This window comes from Carassius gibelio, chromosome A11, assembly GCF_023724105.1.
Source record: "Carassius gibelio isolate Cgi1373 ecotype wild population from Czech Republic chromosome A11, carGib1.2-hapl.c, whole genome shotgun sequence".
In the NCBI taxonomy this organism is placed as follows: domain Eukaryota; kingdom Metazoa; phylum Chordata; class Actinopteri; order Cypriniformes; family Cyprinidae; genus Carassius; species Carassius gibelio.
Genome location: NC_068381.1, coordinates 25517265 through 25534492, shown reverse-complemented (window position 1 = coordinate 25534492; position 17228 = coordinate 25517265). Strand labels below are relative to the sequence as shown.

Below are 17228 nucleotides of genomic sequence, written 5' to 3'. Positions count from 1 at the left end.
GTGGGCTTCTGGGCTGGTGGGCTGGAGGGCTGGAGGGCTGGTAGTCTGTTCTCCTGATAACAAGGTGAGAATGAGCAGACATCAATGCTTGCCACCGTCACATCGAAAACCAACAAGTCTGTAACAATCGGGGGTCTTTACTTTTGGTGGGCCAGTGGCGCAATGGATAACGCGTCTGACTACGGATCAGAAGATTCTAGGTTCGACTCCTGGCTGGCTCGCTCTGTGCTTGTTTTTCTCCGGCTTATTTTGTTGTTGTGTTTTTTTTTCTCCAAAGTCCAAAAGAAAAGGCAACTCTCTAGGCATTCTTCTATTTTTTCCAAAAAAAGGCACATTCTGCACACCCATTCCGATGTCTAGGGGAGACACGGACATGCTTTGGTATTGCCATTCGTCTCACAAAATGCAGGCTGGTGGGCCAGTTGATTCTAGAATGAACAATTTCATCGCTACTCTGTAACCGCTTTACTACTTTGAAGGGTGCAATGCCATGTGGTTTTGATGTCACAGGCTTGCCATTTTGAAGCCTTATCACTAATTGCCACCTGGACATTGAGAATAATTTGTAATCTGCATTAAACTGAACGAGTGAATAATCAGCATATTAAAAATTGGTCTCACTTTCATTATTAACCTCACAACATGTCAGTTTTGTACCTTGACAGACCGACGATAGGCAGTTTTTCCTCTAGATAACGGTTGCCATGTGTGTTTTCAGATGCATGACACAAGTATTTTCACCTGGACAAGACCTTAATTACCAGTTCGAGGTATAAATTCAGCAATCACAGGATTCTGGCCAAAAAACTGAACCATGTGTGAGTCAACAAACATGTCCCTTGAATGCATGCAACACTATATATTTCAGTAAACCGTCCCTTCGGATGATTCTTGTATTGCCAAATTATTATCACATTGTTACAGTCACACACCAAAAGCAACAGGCCACTACAAAACCTTGCGCCCACACTGGCCACATTTATGGAAAGTGGCCCACAAGCTTGTGGCCAGTTAAAGCTGGCCAGTTCCCATATGGTCTAGCAGTTAGGATTCCTGGTTTTCTTGTACGCAGCCAGGGGTTGACTCCAGTTTTTCCTCTAGATAAAGGTTGCCGTGTGTGTTTTCAAATGGATGACACGAGTATTTTCACTTGGACAAGAGCTTAATTACCAGTTTGAGGAATCAATTCTGCAATCACAGGAATCTGCCCAAATACACTGAACCCCCGGGTTGAGTGAAAAAACAGATTCCCTGAATGCATACAACACTATATAATTCAGAAAACCGTCATTTTGCATAATTCTTGTTTTGCCAAATTATTATCACATTGTTACAGTCACAGAACTAAAGCAACAGGCCACTACAAGGTCCTGCGCCCACGCTGACCACATGTATGGAAAGTGCGCCAGAAGCCCATGGCCAGTTTAAAGTGTCCAAATCCCATATGGTCTAGCGGTTAGGATTCCTGGTTTTCACCCAGGCGGCCCGGGTTCAACTCCCGGTATGGGAATGCATGCTCCTTTTTGCTTCCCTCCTCAAAAATCCAGCAAATCTTCCTGCACCAGAAGTGACTTTTTGGCCAGCAGTAGAGCTACAGAACCCTGATATGTCGAGGTTCTGACTAGCCCTTAGCCCCTTCGATAGCTCAGCTGGTAGAGCGGAGGACTGTAGGTTGGAGTGTTGGCCATCCTTAGGTCGCTGGTTCAACTCCGGCTCGAATGAGGTGTTTTTTTCATGTTCCCACCAATGTTTTGGCTTGGAGCTGGCTTTCTCACAGCTGTCAGCAGAGCTTGAATTCGCAGTCCACAATTGGAAGGCAAAAGAGCTTTCCCTGACCGGGAATCGAACCCGTGCCGCGGCGGTGAGAGCGCCGAATCCTAACCACTAGACCACCAGGGAGGGATGGTGGGCTGGAGGGCTCGTGGGCTTCTGGGCTGGTGGGCTGGAGGGCTGGTAGTCTGTTCTCCTGATAACAAGGTGAGAATGAGCAGACATCAATGCTTGCCACCGTCACATCGAAAACCAACAAGTCTGTAACAATCGGGGGTCTTTACTTTTGGTGGGCCAGTGGCGCAATGGATAACGCGTCTGACTACGGATCAGAAGATTCTAGGTTCGACTCCTGGCTGGCTCGCTCTGTGCTTGTTTTTCTCCGGCTTATTTTGTTGTTGTGTTTTTTTTCTCCAAAGTCCAAAACAAAAGGCAACTCTCTAGGCATTCTTCTATTTATTCCAAAAAAAGGCACATTCTGCACACCCATTCCGATGTCTAGGGGAGACACGGACATGCTTTGGTATTGCCATTCATCTCACAAAATGCAGGCTGGTGGGCCAGTTGATTCTAGAATGAACAATTTCATTGCTACTCTGTAACCGCTTTACTACTTTGAAGGGTGCAATGCCATGTGGTTTTGATGTCACAGGCTTGTCATTTTGAAGCCTTATCACTAATTGCCACCTGGACATTGAGAATAATTTGTAATCTGCATTAAACTGAACGAGCGAATAATCAGCATATTAAAAATTGGTCTCACTTTCATTATTAACCTCACAACATGTCAGTTTTGTACCTTGACAGACCGACGATAGGCAGTTTTTCCTCTAGATAACGGTTGCCATGTGTGTTTTCAGATGCATGACACAAGTATTTTCACTTGGACAAGAGCTTAATTACCAGTTTGAGGAATCAATTCTGCAATCACAGGAATCTGCCCAAATACACTGAACCCCCGGGTTGAGTGAAAAAACAGATTCCCTGAATGCATACAACACTATATAATTCAGAAAACCGTCCTTTTGGATAATTCTTGTTTTGCCAAATTATTATCACATTGTTACAGTCACAGAACTAAAGCAACAGGCCACTACAAGGTCCTGCGCCCACGCTGACAACATGTATGGAAAGTGCGCCAGAAGCCCATGGCCAGTTTAAAGTGTCCAGATCCCATATGGTCTAGCGGTTAGGATTCCTGGTTTTCACCCAGGCGGCCCGGGTTCAACTCCCGGTATGGGAATGCATGCTCCTTTTTGCTTCCCTCCTCAAAAATCCAGCAAATCTTCCTGCACCAGAAGTGACTTTTTGGCCAGCAGTAGAGCTACAGAACCCTGATATGTCGAGGTTCTGACTAGCCCTTAGCCCCTTCGATAGCTCAGCTGGTAGAGCGGAGGACTGTAGGTTGGAGTGTTGGCCATCCTTAGGTCGCTGGTTCAACTCCGGCTCGAAGGAGGTGTTTTTTTCATGTTCCCACCAATGTTTTGGCTTGGAGCTGGCTTTCTCACAGCTGTCAGCAGAGCTTGAATTCGCAGTCCACAATTGGAAGGCAAAAGAGCTTTCCCTGACCGGGAATCGAACCCGGGCCGCGGCGGTGAGAGCGCCGAATCCTAACCACTAGACCACCAGGGAGGGATGGTGGGCTGGAGGGCTCGTGGGCTGCTGGGCTGGTGGGCTGGAGGGCTGGAGGGCTGGAGGGCTGGTAGTCTGTTCTCCTGATAACAAGGTGAGAATGAGCAGACATCAATGCTTGCCACCGTCACATCGAAAACCAACAAGTCTGTAACAATCGGGGGTCTTTACTTTTGGTGGGCCAGTGGCGCAATGGATAACGCATCTGACTACGGATCAGAAGATTCTAGGTTCGACTCCTGGCTGGCTCGCTCTGTGCTTGTTTTTCTCCGGATTATTTTGTTGTTGTGTTTTTTTCTCCAAAGTCCAAAAGAAAAGGCAACTCTCTAGGCATTCTTCTATTTTTTCCAAAAAAAGGCACATTCTGCACACCCATTCCGATGTCTAGGGGAGACACGGACATGCTTTGGTATTGCCATTCGTCTCACAAAATGCAGGCTGGTGGGCCAGTTGATTCTAGAATGAACAATTTCATTGCTACTCTGTAACCGCTTTACTACTTTGAAGGGTGCAATGCCATGTGGTTTTGATGTCACAGGCTTGCCATTTTGAAGACTTATCACTAATTGCCACCTGGACATTGAGAATAATTTGTAATCTGCATTAAACTGAACGAGCGAATAATCAGCATATTAAAAATTGGTCTCACTTTCATTATTAACCTCACAACATGTCAGTTTTGTACCTTGACAGACCGACGATAGGCAGTTTTTCCTCTAGATAATGGTTGCCATGTGTGTTTTCAGATGCATGACACAAGTATTTTCACCTGGACAAGACCTTAATTACCAGTTCGAGGTATAAATTCAGCAATCACAGGATTCTGGCCAAAAGACTGAACCATGTGTGAGTCAACAAACATGTCCCTTGAATGCATGCAACACTATATATTTCAGTAAACCGTCCCTTCGGATGATTCTTGTATTGCCAAATTATTATCACATTGTTACAGTCACACACCAAAAGCAACAGGCCACTACAAAACCTTGCGCCCACACTGGCCACATTTATGGAAAGTGGCCCACAAGCTTGTGGCCAGTTAAAGCTGGCCAGTTCCCATATGGTCTAGCAGTTAGGATTCCTGGTTTTCTTGTACGCAGCCAGGGGTTGACTCCAGTTTTTCCTCTAGATAAAGGTTGCCGTGTGTGTTTTCAAATGGATGACACGAGTATTTTCACTTGGACAAGAGCTTAATTACCAGTTTGAGGAATCAATTCTGCAATCACAGGAATCTGCCCAAATACACTGAACCCCCGGGTTGATTGAAAAAACAGATTCCCTGAATGCATACAACACTATATAATTCAGAAAACCGTCATTTTGCATAATTCTTGTTTTGCCAAATTATTATCACATTGTTACAGTCACAGAACTAAAGCAACAGGCCACTACAAGGTCCTGCGCCCACGCTGACCACATGTATGGAAAGTGCGCCAGAAGCCCATGGCCAGTTTAAAGTGTCCAAATCCCATATGGTCTAGCGGTTAGGATTCCTGGTTTTCACCCAGGCGGCCCGGGTTCAACTCCCGGTATGGGAATGCATGCTCCTTTTTGCTTCCCTCCTCAAAAATCCATCAAATCTTCCTGCACCAGAAGTGACTTTTTGGCCAGCAGTAGAGCTACAGAACCCTGATATGTCGAGGTTCTGATCCAGCAAATCTTCCTGCACCAGAAGTGACTTTTTGGCCAGCAGTAGAGCTACAGAACCCTGATATGTCGAGGTTCTGACTAGCCCTTAGCCCCTTCGATAGCTCAGCTGGTAGAGCGGAGGACTGTAGGTTGGAGTGTTGGCCATCCTTAGGTCGCTGGTTCAACTCCGGCTCGAAGGAGGTGTTTTTTTTCATGTTCCCACCAATGTTTTGGCTTGGAGCTGGCTTTCTCACAGCTGTCAGCAGAGCTTGAATTCGCAGTCCACAATTGGAAGGCAAAAGAGCTTTCCCTGACCGGGAATCGAACCCGGGCCGCGGCGGTGAGAGCGCCGAATCCTAACCACTAGACCACCAGGGATGGATGGTGGGCTCGTGGGCTGGTGGGCAGGAGGGCTGGAGGGCTCGTGGGCTGGTGGGCTGGTGGGCTGGTGGGCTGGAGGGCTGGTAGTCTGTTCTCCTGATAACAAGGTGAGAATGAGCAGACATCAATGCTTGCCACCGTCACATCGAAAACCAACAAGCCTGTAACAATCGGGTGTCTTTACTAATGGTGGGCCAGTGGCGCAATGGATAACTCGTCTGACTACGGATCAGAAGATTCTAGGTTCGACTCCTGGCTGGCTCGCTCTGTGCTTGTTTTTCTCCGGCTTATTTTGTTGTTGTGTTTTTTTTCTCCAAAGTCCAAAAGAAAAGGCAACTCTCTAGGCATTCTTCTATTTTTTCCAAAAAAAGGCACATTCTGCACACCCATTCCGATGTCTAGGGGAGACACGGACATGCTTTGGTATTGCCATTCGTCTCACAAAATGCAGGCTGGTGGGCCAGTTGATTCTAGAAAGAACAATTTCATCGCTACTCTGTAACCGCTTTACTACTTTGAAGGGTGCAATGCCATGTGGTTTTGATGTCACAGGCTTGCCATTTTGAAGCCTTATCACTAATTGCCACCTGGACATTGAGAATAATTTGTAATCTGCATTAAACTGAACGAGCGAATAATCAGCAATTTTGCGGATTAAAAATTGGTCTCACTTTCATTATTAACCTCACAACATGTCAGTTTTGTACCTTGACAGACCGACGATAGGCAGTTTTTCCTCTAGATAACGGTTGCCATGTGTGTTTTCAGATGCATGACACAAGTATTTTCACCTGGACAAGACCTTAATTACCAGTTCGAGGTATAAATTCAGCAATCACAGGATTCTGGCCAAAAAACTGAACCATGTGTGAGTCAACAAACATGTCCCTTGAATGCATGCAACACTATATATTTCAGTAAACCGTCCCTTCGGATGATTCTTGTATTGCCAAATTATTATCACATTGTTACAGTCACACACCAAAAGCAACAGGCCACTACAAAACCCTGCGCCCACACTGGCCACATTTATGGAAAGTGGCCCACAAGCTTGTGGCCAGTTAAAGCTGGCCAGTTCCCATATGGTCTAGCAGTTAGGATTCCTGGTTTTCTCGTACGCAGCCAGGGGTTGACTCCAGTTTTTCCTCTAGATAAAGGTTGCCGTGTGTGTTTTCAAATGGATGACACAAGTATTTTCACTTGGACAAGAGCTTAATTACCAGTTTGAGGAATCAATTCTGCAATCACAGGAATCTGCCCAAATACACTGAACCCCCGGGTTGAGTGAAAAAACAGATTCCCTGAATGCATACAACACTATATAATTCAGAAAACCGTCCTTTTGGATAATTCTTGTTTTGCCAAATTATTATCACATTGTTACAGTCACAGAACTAAAGCAACAGGCCACTACAAGGTCCTGCGCCCACGCTGACCACATGTATGGAAAGTGCGCCAGAAGCCCATGGCCAGTTTAAAGTGTCCAGATCCCATATGGTCTAGCGGTTAGGATTCCTGGTTTTCACCCAGGCGGCCCGGGTTCAACTCCCGGTATGGAAATGCCCGTCCTTTTTGCTTCCCTCCTCAAAAATCCAGCAAATCTTCCTGCACCAGAAGTGACTTTTTGGCCAGCAGTAGAGCTACAGAACCCTGATATGTCGAGGTTCTGACTAGCCCTTAGCCCCTTCGATAGCTCAGCTGGTAGAGCGGAGGACTGTAGGTTGGAGTGTTGGCCATCCTTAGGTCGCTGGTTCAACTCCGGCTCGAAGGAGGTGTTTTTTTCATGTTCCCACCAATGTTTTGGCTTGGAGCTGGCTTTCTCACAGCTGTCAGCAGAGCTTGAATTCGCAGTCCACAATTGGAAGGCAAAAGAGCTTTCCCTGACCGGGAATCGAACCCGGGCCGCGGCGGTGAGAACGCCGAATTCTAACCACTAGACCACCAGGGAGGGATGGTGGGCTGGAGGGCTCGTGGGCTGGAGGGCTCGTGGGCTGCTGGGCTGGTGGGCTGGAGGGCTGGAGGGCTGGAGGGCTGGTAGTCTGTTCTCCTGATAACAAGGTGAGAATGAGCAGACATCAATGCTTGCCACCGTCACATCGAAAACCAACAAGTCTGTAACAATCGGGGGTCTTTACTTTTGGTGGGCCAGTGGCGCAATGGATAACGCGTCTGACTACGGATCAGAAGATTCTAGGTTCGACTCCTGGCTGGCTCGCTCTGTGCTTGTTTTTCTCCGGCTTATTTTGTTGTTGTGTTTTTTTTCTCCAAAGTCCAAAAGAAAAGGCAACTCTCTAGGCATTCTTCTATTTTTTCCAAAAAAAGGCACATTCTGCACACCCATTCCGATGTCTAGGGGAGACACGGACATGCAGTCTCACAAAATGCAGGCTGGTGGGCCAGTTGATTCTAGAATGAACAATTTCATCGCTACTCTGTAACCGCTTTACTACTTTGAAGGGTGCAATGCCATGTGGTTTTGATGTCACAGGCTTGCCATTTTGAAGCCTTATCACTAATTGCCACCTGGACATTGAGAATAATTTGTAATCTGCATTAAACTGAACGAGCGAATAATCAGCATATTAAAAATTGGTCTCACTTTCATTATTAACCTTACAACATGTCAGTTTTGTACCTTGACAGACCGACGATAGGCAGTTTTTCCTCTAGATAACGGTTGCCATGTGTGTTTTCAGATGCATGACACAAGTATTTTCACCTGGACAAGACCTTAATTACCAGTTCGAGGTATAAATTCAGCAATCACAGGATTCTGGCCAAAAAACTGAACCATGTGTGAGTCAACAAACATGTCCCTTGAATGCATGCAACACTATATATTTCAGTAAACCGTCCCTTCGGATGATTCTTGTATTGCCAAATTATTATCACATTGTTACAGTCACACACCAAAAGCAACAGGCCACTACAAAACCCTGCGCCCACACTGGCCACATTTATGGAAAGTGGCCCACAAGCTTGTGGCCAGTTAAAGCTGGCCAGTTCCCATATGGGCTGGAGGGCTCGTGGGCTGGTGGGCAGGAGGGCTGGAGGGCTGGTGGGCTGGTGGGCTGGTGGGCTGGTGGGCTGGTGGGCTGGTGGGCTGGTGGGCTGGTGGGCTGGAGGGCTGGTGGGCTGGAGGGCTGGTAGTCTGTTCTCCTGATAACAAGGTGAGAATGAGCAGACATCAATGCTTGCCACCGTCACATCGAAAACCAACAAGTCTGTAACAATCGGGGGTCTTTACTAATGGTGGGCTAGTGGCGCAATGGATAACGCGTCTGACTACGGATCAGAAGATTCTAGGTTCGACTCCTGGCTGGCTCGCTCTGTGCTTGTTTTTCTCCGGCTTATTTTGTTGTTGTGTTTTTTTTCTCCAAAGTCCAAAAGAAAAGGCAACTCTCTAGGCATTCTTCTATTTTTTTCAAAAAAAGGCACATTCTGCACACCCATTCCGATGTCTAGGGGAGACACGGACATGCTTTGGTATTGCCATTCGTCTCACAAAATGCAGGCTGGTGGGCCAGTTGATTCTAGAAAGAACAATTTCATCGCTACTCTGTAACCGCTTTACTACTTTGAAGGGTGCAATGCCATGTGGTTTTGATGTCACAGGCTTGCCATTTTGAAGCCTTATCACTAATTGCCACCTGGACATTGAGAATAATTTGTAATCTGCATTAAACTGAACGAGCGAATAATCAGCAATTTTGCGGATTAAAAATTGGTCTCACTTTCATTATTAACCTCACAACATGTCAGTTTTGTACCTTGACAGAAACCGTCCCTTCGGATGATTCTTGTATTGCCAAATTATTATCACATTGTTACAGTCACACACCAAAAGCAACAGGCCACTACAAAACCCTGCGCCCACACTGGCCACATTTATGGAAAGTGGCCCACAAGCTTGTGGCCAGTTAAAGCTGGCCAGTTCCCATATGGTCTAGCAGTTAGGATTCCTGGTTTTCTCGTACGCAGCCAGGGGTTGACTCCAGTTTTTCCTCTAGATAAAGGTTGCCGTGTGTGTTTTCAAATGGATGACACGAGTATTTTCACTTGGACAAGAGCTTAATTACCAGTTTGAGGAATCAATTCTGCAATCACAGGAATCTGCCCAAATACACTGAACCCCCGGGTTGAGTGAAAAAACAGATTCCCTGAATGCATACAACACTATATAATTCAGAAAACCGTCCTTTTGGATAATTCTTGTTTTGCCAAATTATTATCACATTGTTACAGTCACAGAACTAAAGCAACAGGCCACTACAAGGTCCTGCGCCCACGCTGACCACATGTATGGAAAGTGCGCCAGAAGCCCATGGCCAGTTTAAAGTGTCCAGATCCCATATGGTCTAGCGGTTAGGATTCCTGGTTTTCACCCAGGCGGCCCGGGTTCAACTCCCGGTATGGGAATGCATGCTCCTTTTTGCTTCCCTCCTCAAAAATCCAGCAAATCTTCCTGCACCAGAAGTGACTTTTTGGCCAGCAGTAGAGCTACAGAACCCTGATATGTCGAGGTTCTGACTAGCCCTTAGCCCCTTCGATAGCTCAGCTGGTAGAGCGGAGGACTGTAGGTTGGAGTGTTGGCCATCCTTAGGTCGCTGGTTCAACTCCGGCTCGAAGGAGGTGTTTTTTTCATGTTCCCACCAATGTTTTGGCTTGGAGCTGGCTTTCTCACATCTGTCAGCAGAGCTTGAATTCGCAGTCCACAATTGGAAGGCAAAAGAGCTTTCCCTGACCGGGAATCGAACCCGGGCCGCGGCGGTGAGAGCGCCGAATCCTAACCACTAGACCACCAGGGAGGGATGGTGGGCTGGAGGGCTCGTGGGCTGCTGGGCTGGTGGGCTGGAGGGCTGGTAGTCTGTTCTCCTGATAACAAGGTGAGAATGAGCAGACATCAATGCTTGCCACCGTCACATCGAAAACCAACAAGTCTGTAACAATCGGGGGTCTTTACTTTTGGTGGGCCAGTGGCGCAATGGATAACGCGTCTGACTACGGATCAGAAGATTCTAGGTTCGACTCCTGGCTGGCTCGCTCTGTGCTTGTTTTTCTCCGGCTTATTTTGTTGTTGTGTTTTTTTTTCTCCAAAGTCCAAAAGAAAAGGCAACTCTCTAGGCATTCTTCTATTTTTTCCAAAAAAAGGCACATTCTGCACACCCATTCCGATGTCTAGGGGAGACACGGACATGCTTTGGTATTGCCATTCGTCTCACAAAATGCAGGCTGGTGGGCCAGTTGATTCTAGAATGAACAATTTCATCGCTACTCTGTAACCGCTTTACTACTTTGAAGGGTGCAATGCCATGTGGTTTTGATGTCACAGGCTTGCCATTTTGAAGCCTTATCACTAATTGCCACCTGGACATTGAGAATAATTTGTAATCTGCATTAAACTGAACGAGTGAATAATCAGCATATTAAAAATTGGTCTCACTTTCATTATTAACCTCACAACATGTCAGTTTTGTACCTTGACAGACCGACGATAGGCAGTTTTTCCTCTAGATAACGGTTGCCATGTGTGTTTTCAGATGCATGACACAAGTATTTTCACCTGGACAAGACCTTAATTACCAGTTCGAGGTATAAATTCAGCAATCACAGGATTCTGGCCAAAAAACTGAACCTTGTGTGAGTCAACAAACATGTCCCTTGAATGCATGCAACACTATATATTTCAGTAAACCGTCCCTTCGGATGATTCTTGTATTGCCAAATTATTATCACATTGTTACAGTCACACACCAAAAGCAACAGGCCACTACAAAACCCTGCGCCCACACTGGCCACATTTATGGAAAGTGGCCCACAAGCTTGTGGCCAGTTAAAGCTGGCCAGTTCCCATATGGTCTAGCAGTTAGGATTCCTGGTTTTCTCGTACGCAGCCAGGGGTTGACTCCAGTTTTTCCTCTAGATAAAGGTTGCCGTGTGTGTTTTCAAATGGATGACACGAGTATTTTCACTTGGACAAGAGCTTAATTACCAGTTTGAGGAATCAATTCTGCAATCACAGGAATCTGCCCAAATACACTGAACCCCCGGGTTGAGTGAAAAAACAGATTCCCTGAATGCATACAACACTATATAATTCAGAAAACCGTCCTTTTGGATAATTCTTGTTTTGCCAAATTATTATCACATTGTTACAGTCACAGAACTAAAGCAACAGGCCACTACAAGGTCCTGCGCCCACGCTGACCACATGTATGGAAAGTGCGCCAGAAGCCCATGGCCAGTTTAAAGTGTCCAGATCCCATATGGTCTAGCGGTTAGGATTCCTGGTTTTCACCCAGGCGGCCCGGGTTCAACTCCCGGTATGGGAATGCATGCTCCTTTTTGCTTCCCTCCTCAAAAATCCAGCAAATCTTCCTGCACCAGAAGTGACTTTTTGGCCAGCAGTAGAGCTACAGAACCCTGATATGTCGAGGTTCTGACTAGCCCTTAGCCCCTTCGATAGCTCAGCTGGTAGAGCGGAGGACTGTAGGTTGGAGTGTTGGCCATCCTTAGGTCGCTGGTTCAACTCCGGCTCGAAGGAGGTGTTTTTTTCATGTTCCCACCAATGTTTTGGCTTGGAGCTGGCTTTCTCACAGCTGTCAGCAGAGCTTGAATTCGCAGTCCACAATTGGAAGGCAAAAGAGCTTTCCCTGACCGGGAATCGAACCCGGGCCGCGGCGGTGAGAGCGCCGAATCCTAACCAATAGACCACCAGGGAGGGATCGTGGGCTCGTGGGCTGCTGGGCTGGTGGGCTGGTGGGCTGGAGGGCTGGAGGGCTGGAGGGCTGGTAGTCTGTTCTCCTGATAACAAGGTGAGAATGAGCAGACATCAATGCTTGCCACCGTCACATCGAAAACCAACAAGTCTGTAACAATCGGGGGTCTTTACTTTTGGTGGGCCAGTGGCGCAATGGATAACGCGTCTGACTACGGATCAGAAGATTCTAGGTTCGACTCCTGGCTGGCTCGCTCTGTGCTTGTTTTTCTCCGGCTTATTTTGTTGTTGTGTTTTTTTTCTCCAAAGTCCAAAAGAAAAGGCAACTCTCTAGGCATTCTTCTATTTTTTCCAAAAAAAGGCACATTCTGCACACCCATTCCGATGTCTAGGGGAGACACGGACATGCTTTGGTATTGCCATTCGTCTCACAAAATGCAGGCTGGTGGGCCAGTTGATTCTAGAATGAACAATTTCATCGCTACTCTGTAACCGCTTTACTACTTTGAAGGGTGCAATGCCATGTGGTTTTGATGTCACAGGCTTGCCATTTTGAAGCCTTATCACTAATTGCCACCTGGACATTGAGAATAATTTGTAATCTGCATTAAACTGAACGAGCGAATAATCAGCATATTAAAAATTGGTCTCACTTTCATTATTAACCTCACAACATGTCAGTTTTGTACCTTGACAGACCGACGATAGGCAGTTTTTCCTCTAGATAACGGTTGCCATGTGTGTTTTCAGATGCATGACACAAGTATTTTCACCTGGACAAGACCTTAATTACCAGTTCGAGGTATAAATTCAGCAATCACAGGATTCTGGCCAAAAAACTGAACCATGTGTGAGTCAACAAACATGTCCCTTGAATGCATGCAACACTATATATTTCAGTAAACCGTCCCTTCGGATGATTCTTGTATTGCCAAATTATTATCACATTGTTACAGTCACACACCAAAAGCAACAGGCCACTACAAAACCCTGCGCCCACACTGGCCACATTTATGGAAAGTGGCCCACAAGCTTGTGGCCAGTTAAAGCTGGCCAGTTCCCATATGGTCTAGCAGTTAGGATTCCTGGTTTTCTTGTACGCAGCCAGGGGTTGACTCCAGTTTTTCCTCTAGATAAAGGTTGCCGTGTGTGTTTTCAAATGGATGACACGAGTATTTTCACTTGGACAAGAGCTTAATTACCAGTTTGAGGAATCAATTCTGCAATCACAGGAATCTGCCCAAATACACTGAACCCCCGGGTTGAGTGAAAAAGCGGATTCCCTGAATGCATACAACACTATATAATTCAGAAAACCGTCCTTTTGCATAATTCTTGTTTTGCCAAATTATTATCACATTGTTACAGTCACAGAACTAAAGCAACAGGCCACTACAAGGTCCTGCGCCCACGCTGACCACATGTATGGAAAGTGCGCCAGAAGCCCATGGCCAGTTTAAAGTGTCCAAATCCCATATGGTCTAGTTGTTAGGATTCCTGGTTTTCACCCAGGCGGCCCGGGTTCAACTCCCGGTATGGGAATGCATGCTCCTTTTTGCTTCCCTCCTCAAAAATCCAGCAAATCTTCCTGCACCAGAAGTGACTTTTTGGCCAGCAGTAGAGCTACAGAACCCTGATATGTCGAGGTTCTGATCCAGCAAATCTTCCTGCACCAGAAGTGACTTTTTGGCCAGCAGTAGAGCTACAGAACCCTGATATGTCGAGGTTCTGACTAGCCCTTAGCCCCTTCGATAGCTCAGCTGGTAGAGCGGAGGACTGTAGGTTGGAGTGTTGGCCATCCTTAGGTCGCTGGTTCAACTCCGGCTCGAAGGAGGTGTTTTTTTCATGTTCCCACCAATGTTTTGGCTTGGAGCTGGCTTTCTCACAGCTGTCAGCAGAGCTTGGATTCGCAGTCCACAATTGGAAGGCAAAAGAGCTTTCCCTGACCGGGAATCGAACCCGGGCCGCGGCGGTGAGAGCGCCGAATCCTAACCACTAGACCACCAGGGATGGATGGTGGGCTGGAGGGCTCGTGGGCTGGAGGGCTCGTGGGCTGGTGGGCAGGAGGGCTGGAGGGCTCGTGGGCTGGTGGGCTGGTGGGCTGGTGGGCTGGTGGGCTGGTGGGCTGGAGGGCTGGTAGTCTGTTCTCCTGATAACAAGGTGAGAATGAGCAGACATCAATGCTTGCCACCGTCACATCGAAAACCAACAAGTCTGTAACAATCGGGGTCTTTACTGATGGTGGGCCAGTGGCGCTCCATGTCACCTGTAGGTCGTGGTTATTCTTTGTTATGACAGCCAATCACGTTCCCGGCTGCAACCATGAAACTTATGTTTTAGCCAATCAGCGCTCGTATCGCAACCGCGAATTTGCCAATCAGCGCTCGTATCGCAACCGCGAATTTGCCAATCAGCGCTCGTATTGTAACCGCGAATTAGCCAATCAGCGCCCGTTCCTCATCCGCGATTCTTCGTAGTAAGTAGATCAATTGATAACATTTAAAACTACCGGAGATTTAAGGATCACGGGTGAAGAAAAAGAAGATAACGGTCATCGATTAACTTCTAACCAACATTTGCAATGTAAGTGAGTCTTTTATCAATAAAATTACAATACTGGTGCACAAATATGCATTAATTCATGCTTCAAGAATGCACAGATAATCACGAGTTAATGTAAACTCATGAAGGACTAACTTAAACCATTTATTAATGATTACTACATCAGCAACTAATAAACATTCTATATGATTAATAGATTAAGTAATAAATAAATTGTTACCAGTCAAATGTACTTTAATGTATAAGTTGAGTAATAATAACATTATATTAACTAATGATTTAAATGTATATGTTAATTACTACAGTGGCCAAAGCTATGCACTTCAACTTCCAGTTGTCAGCTTTAATTAATCTTTAGCTAATGATTTGCAAAGGAAACTGAGGAACTGAGTTATAATATAATATTGTGGTATATTATCTAATTGTCAATGTTTTACTATTTTAAAGGTGAGCTTATTGGAGTGGAATATCTTTCCCAGCAAACTGGTAAAGTTCTGCAGGACTACAAGTTGGCCATTGAAGAGTCAGAGACTACTGAAGTTGGTATAGAGGTGGATGAAGGTTATGCTGAACTTGAGGAGTTTCAGGACATCACTGTCCCCACCTTTGACACTGAACGGACACCTGCTGCCTCTTCACAAGCATCAGTGTCTGCAGCATCTGCAGCATCATTTCCAACTCCTCCAGCAACCAGCCCCACGTCATCACTGTTTGTGGTCCCTCCATCATCAGTGTCATCTCCTGTCAGCAGCTCACTGCACGCTGAATCAACTCTTTCCTGGAGCACATAGCTGTGAGTTTTACTAAAGTATTGATAAAGGTTTCGTATTTGTTATCACACTAACTATAAATTTGTATTTATCACATTGAAAGGCATAAATACAAATTTAAAATAAATATTTACCTTTTTAATGTTGCCCCAGTGGACCGATTATCTGCAGAAACGGATCGTCCAACATTGGAAGAGAACACTTCACATGATGTAAGGGTCCAGTTTATTTTTTATGTACATTTACATGTGTGTAAGCATAATCTGGGTTACATTGGATGTGCTTTCATGTGAATATTTGTATTCACTGATGCTATCAAAAGTTCCTAAATTATCTTTCATTTTAGGATTCGGTTGGACCTGATAATATTGAGGGGTATGGAGCCGTGCAGGACTTGGCAGAGTTTTTGGTTAGCCTCAGAGACCACCGTCTGGCTTTGTCGGGAAAAGAGTGCATCAAGATCATCTCCCTATGGCAGGCATTGGGGGAGTATGACAAGAAAAAGACCATTTACCCACCACGTAACCAAACCAACCTAAAACAGGGACGATTCAGGGCCACTAAGAAGATTGTGGCCCCAGGTGTGGAGAGCAGCAAAAGGTATGTTACGTTTAGTAAACACAGGGTCTACACATTTTTTTATATAAAATATATATATATCTGAAACTGGCTGAAATTTCACCTACAACTTTTTTTGTTTAGTAAGGATTTCTAGTTAAATTAGTAAAACCTGACACCTTCATGACTAGCTTATCTTCCTGTAGCCTGTTAAGTTCAAACTTAGCCTGATTACAACATAAATTATTAGTTGTGATTTACGTTTTATTCTGACTATATATATTAGGTTGCTAAGTATGTTACATTGCTATGAACACAGTTCCAACTGTACACTGGAATATTTAATTTAGAAGAAACAAGGCAATCATTTCTTAAATCATTAAAATCATTTTGTATCATGTTGAGTCAAATAATTTGTCTTTTACTGTACTTTAGTAAGTAGCCATGTAATAAGTGGGATAATATGCAGTCATTATTGTGAAAAAAACCTGACAGGCTGACTAACAACACCCTGTAATTATTCCACAACACAGTAGAGAACTGATTTATTGATATGACATTTCAACATCAATCTAAAAACAAAACAAAGAGAGACAACATAACTATGCGCACATATTATAAATTAACATTTAGACTACACAAAGCAAAACAGACAGCATAGGAAAGGTAAAATAAAAATAAGATCACACAATGAAAACAATCTTACATTAATAATATGTATTCTGTTGTAATTTGCAGGTGTTTCGTTGGGGCTCACAGTCCTGCACAGTGGCCTGACTGCAACCGAAGGCCATTTTCACAAGGCTCTGTGCTCTCTACCCAAACGCGGTGCGCTGTGATGGAATGAGGGTGTCCCGCTTCACTGTGGTAGCATGTGCTTACAAGCACATCCAAGATAGATATATAATACAAACGGTATGTTTATGTTTTTTATTATTATTTTGGCTAATATATGAAAAGTCCACTACAGTGGTAAAAACTATTTTTTTATTTACTATTTTTTTTAAGCAAATATGTCATAATTGCACTACTGTGGTAAATGTTTGTCTTTGTTTACTATTAATTCTTATTATTTTCTTAGTCTGATGTCAAAATTGCACTGCAAATGTTTGTTTTGGCTTGATATTTATTATATTTTTACACTGATATGTACAAATTTTATTATTGTGGTAAACATTTTTGGTGTATACTGTACAAAATTGCATTAC

General features: G+C 45.0%; 16 non-coding genes across 16 annotated transcripts; all 16 read left to right on the top strand.

Annotated features, from left to right (window-relative positions):
• The first annotated feature begins 148 nt into the window (after positions 1–148).
• Positions 149–221, top strand: trnar-acg (transfer RNA arginine (anticodon ACG)). Its single transcript has one exon. It is a non-coding gene; the product is annotated as a tRNA-Arg (tRNA).
• A 1217-nt stretch (positions 222–1438) lies between these two features.
• trnae-uuc (transfer RNA glutamic acid (anticodon UUC)) lies at positions 1439–1510 on the top strand. Its single transcript has one exon. It is a non-coding gene; the product is annotated as a tRNA-Glu (tRNA).
• A 551-nt stretch (positions 1511–2061) lies between these two features.
• Positions 2062–2134, top strand: trnar-acg (transfer RNA arginine (anticodon ACG)). The gene has a single exon. It is a non-coding gene; the product is annotated as a tRNA-Arg (tRNA).
• Positions 2135–2941: 807 nt separating this feature from the next.
• Positions 2942–3013, top strand: trnae-uuc (transfer RNA glutamic acid (anticodon UUC)). Its single transcript has one exon. It is a non-coding gene; the product is annotated as a tRNA-Glu (tRNA).
• Positions 3014–3137: 124 nt separating this feature from the next.
• On the top strand, positions 3138–3225 carry trnay-gua (transfer RNA tyrosine (anticodon GUA)). The gene is given in 2 exon segments: positions 3138–3174; positions 3190–3225. It is a non-coding gene; the product is annotated as a tRNA-Tyr (tRNA).
• Positions 3226–4868: 1643 nt separating this feature from the next.
• On the top strand, positions 4869–4940 carry trnae-uuc (transfer RNA glutamic acid (anticodon UUC)). Its single transcript has one exon. It is a non-coding gene; the product is annotated as a tRNA-Glu (tRNA).
• Positions 4941–5143: 203 nt separating this feature from the next.
• trnay-gua (transfer RNA tyrosine (anticodon GUA)) lies at positions 5144–5231 on the top strand. Its single transcript is given in 2 exon segments — positions 5144–5180; positions 5196–5231. It is a non-coding gene; the product is annotated as a tRNA-Tyr (tRNA).
• Positions 5232–7095: 1864 nt separating this feature from the next.
• Positions 7096–7183, top strand: trnay-gua (transfer RNA tyrosine (anticodon GUA)). The gene is given in 2 exon segments: positions 7096–7132; positions 7148–7183. It is a non-coding gene; the product is annotated as a tRNA-Tyr (tRNA).
• Positions 7184–7554: 371 nt separating this feature from the next.
• On the top strand, positions 7555–7627 carry trnar-acg (transfer RNA arginine (anticodon ACG)). The gene has a single exon. It is a non-coding gene; the product is annotated as a tRNA-Arg (tRNA).
• Positions 7628–9759: 2132 nt separating this feature from the next.
• Positions 9760–9831, top strand: trnae-uuc (transfer RNA glutamic acid (anticodon UUC)). Its single transcript has one exon. It is a non-coding gene; the product is annotated as a tRNA-Glu (tRNA).
• A 124-nt stretch (positions 9832–9955) lies between these two features.
• trnay-gua (transfer RNA tyrosine (anticodon GUA)) lies at positions 9956–10043 on the top strand. Its single transcript is given in 2 exon segments — positions 9956–9992; positions 10008–10043. It is a non-coding gene; the product is annotated as a tRNA-Tyr (tRNA).
• Positions 10044–10382: 339 nt separating this feature from the next.
• On the top strand, positions 10383–10455 carry trnar-acg (transfer RNA arginine (anticodon ACG)). Its single transcript has one exon. It is a non-coding gene; the product is annotated as a tRNA-Arg (tRNA).
• Positions 10456–11672: 1217 nt separating this feature from the next.
• trnae-uuc (transfer RNA glutamic acid (anticodon UUC)) lies at positions 11673–11744 on the top strand. Its single transcript has one exon. It is a non-coding gene; the product is annotated as a tRNA-Glu (tRNA).
• A 124-nt stretch (positions 11745–11868) lies between these two features.
• trnay-gua (transfer RNA tyrosine (anticodon GUA)) lies at positions 11869–11956 on the top strand. Its single transcript is given in 2 exon segments — positions 11869–11905; positions 11921–11956. It is a non-coding gene; the product is annotated as a tRNA-Tyr (tRNA).
• Positions 11957–12311: 355 nt separating this feature from the next.
• On the top strand, positions 12312–12384 carry trnar-acg (transfer RNA arginine (anticodon ACG)). The gene has a single exon. It is a non-coding gene; the product is annotated as a tRNA-Arg (tRNA).
• A 1491-nt stretch (positions 12385–13875) lies between these two features.
• On the top strand, positions 13876–13963 carry trnay-gua (transfer RNA tyrosine (anticodon GUA)). The gene is given in 2 exon segments: positions 13876–13912; positions 13928–13963. It is a non-coding gene; the product is annotated as a tRNA-Tyr (tRNA).
• Positions 13964–17228: the final 3265 nt, after the last annotated feature.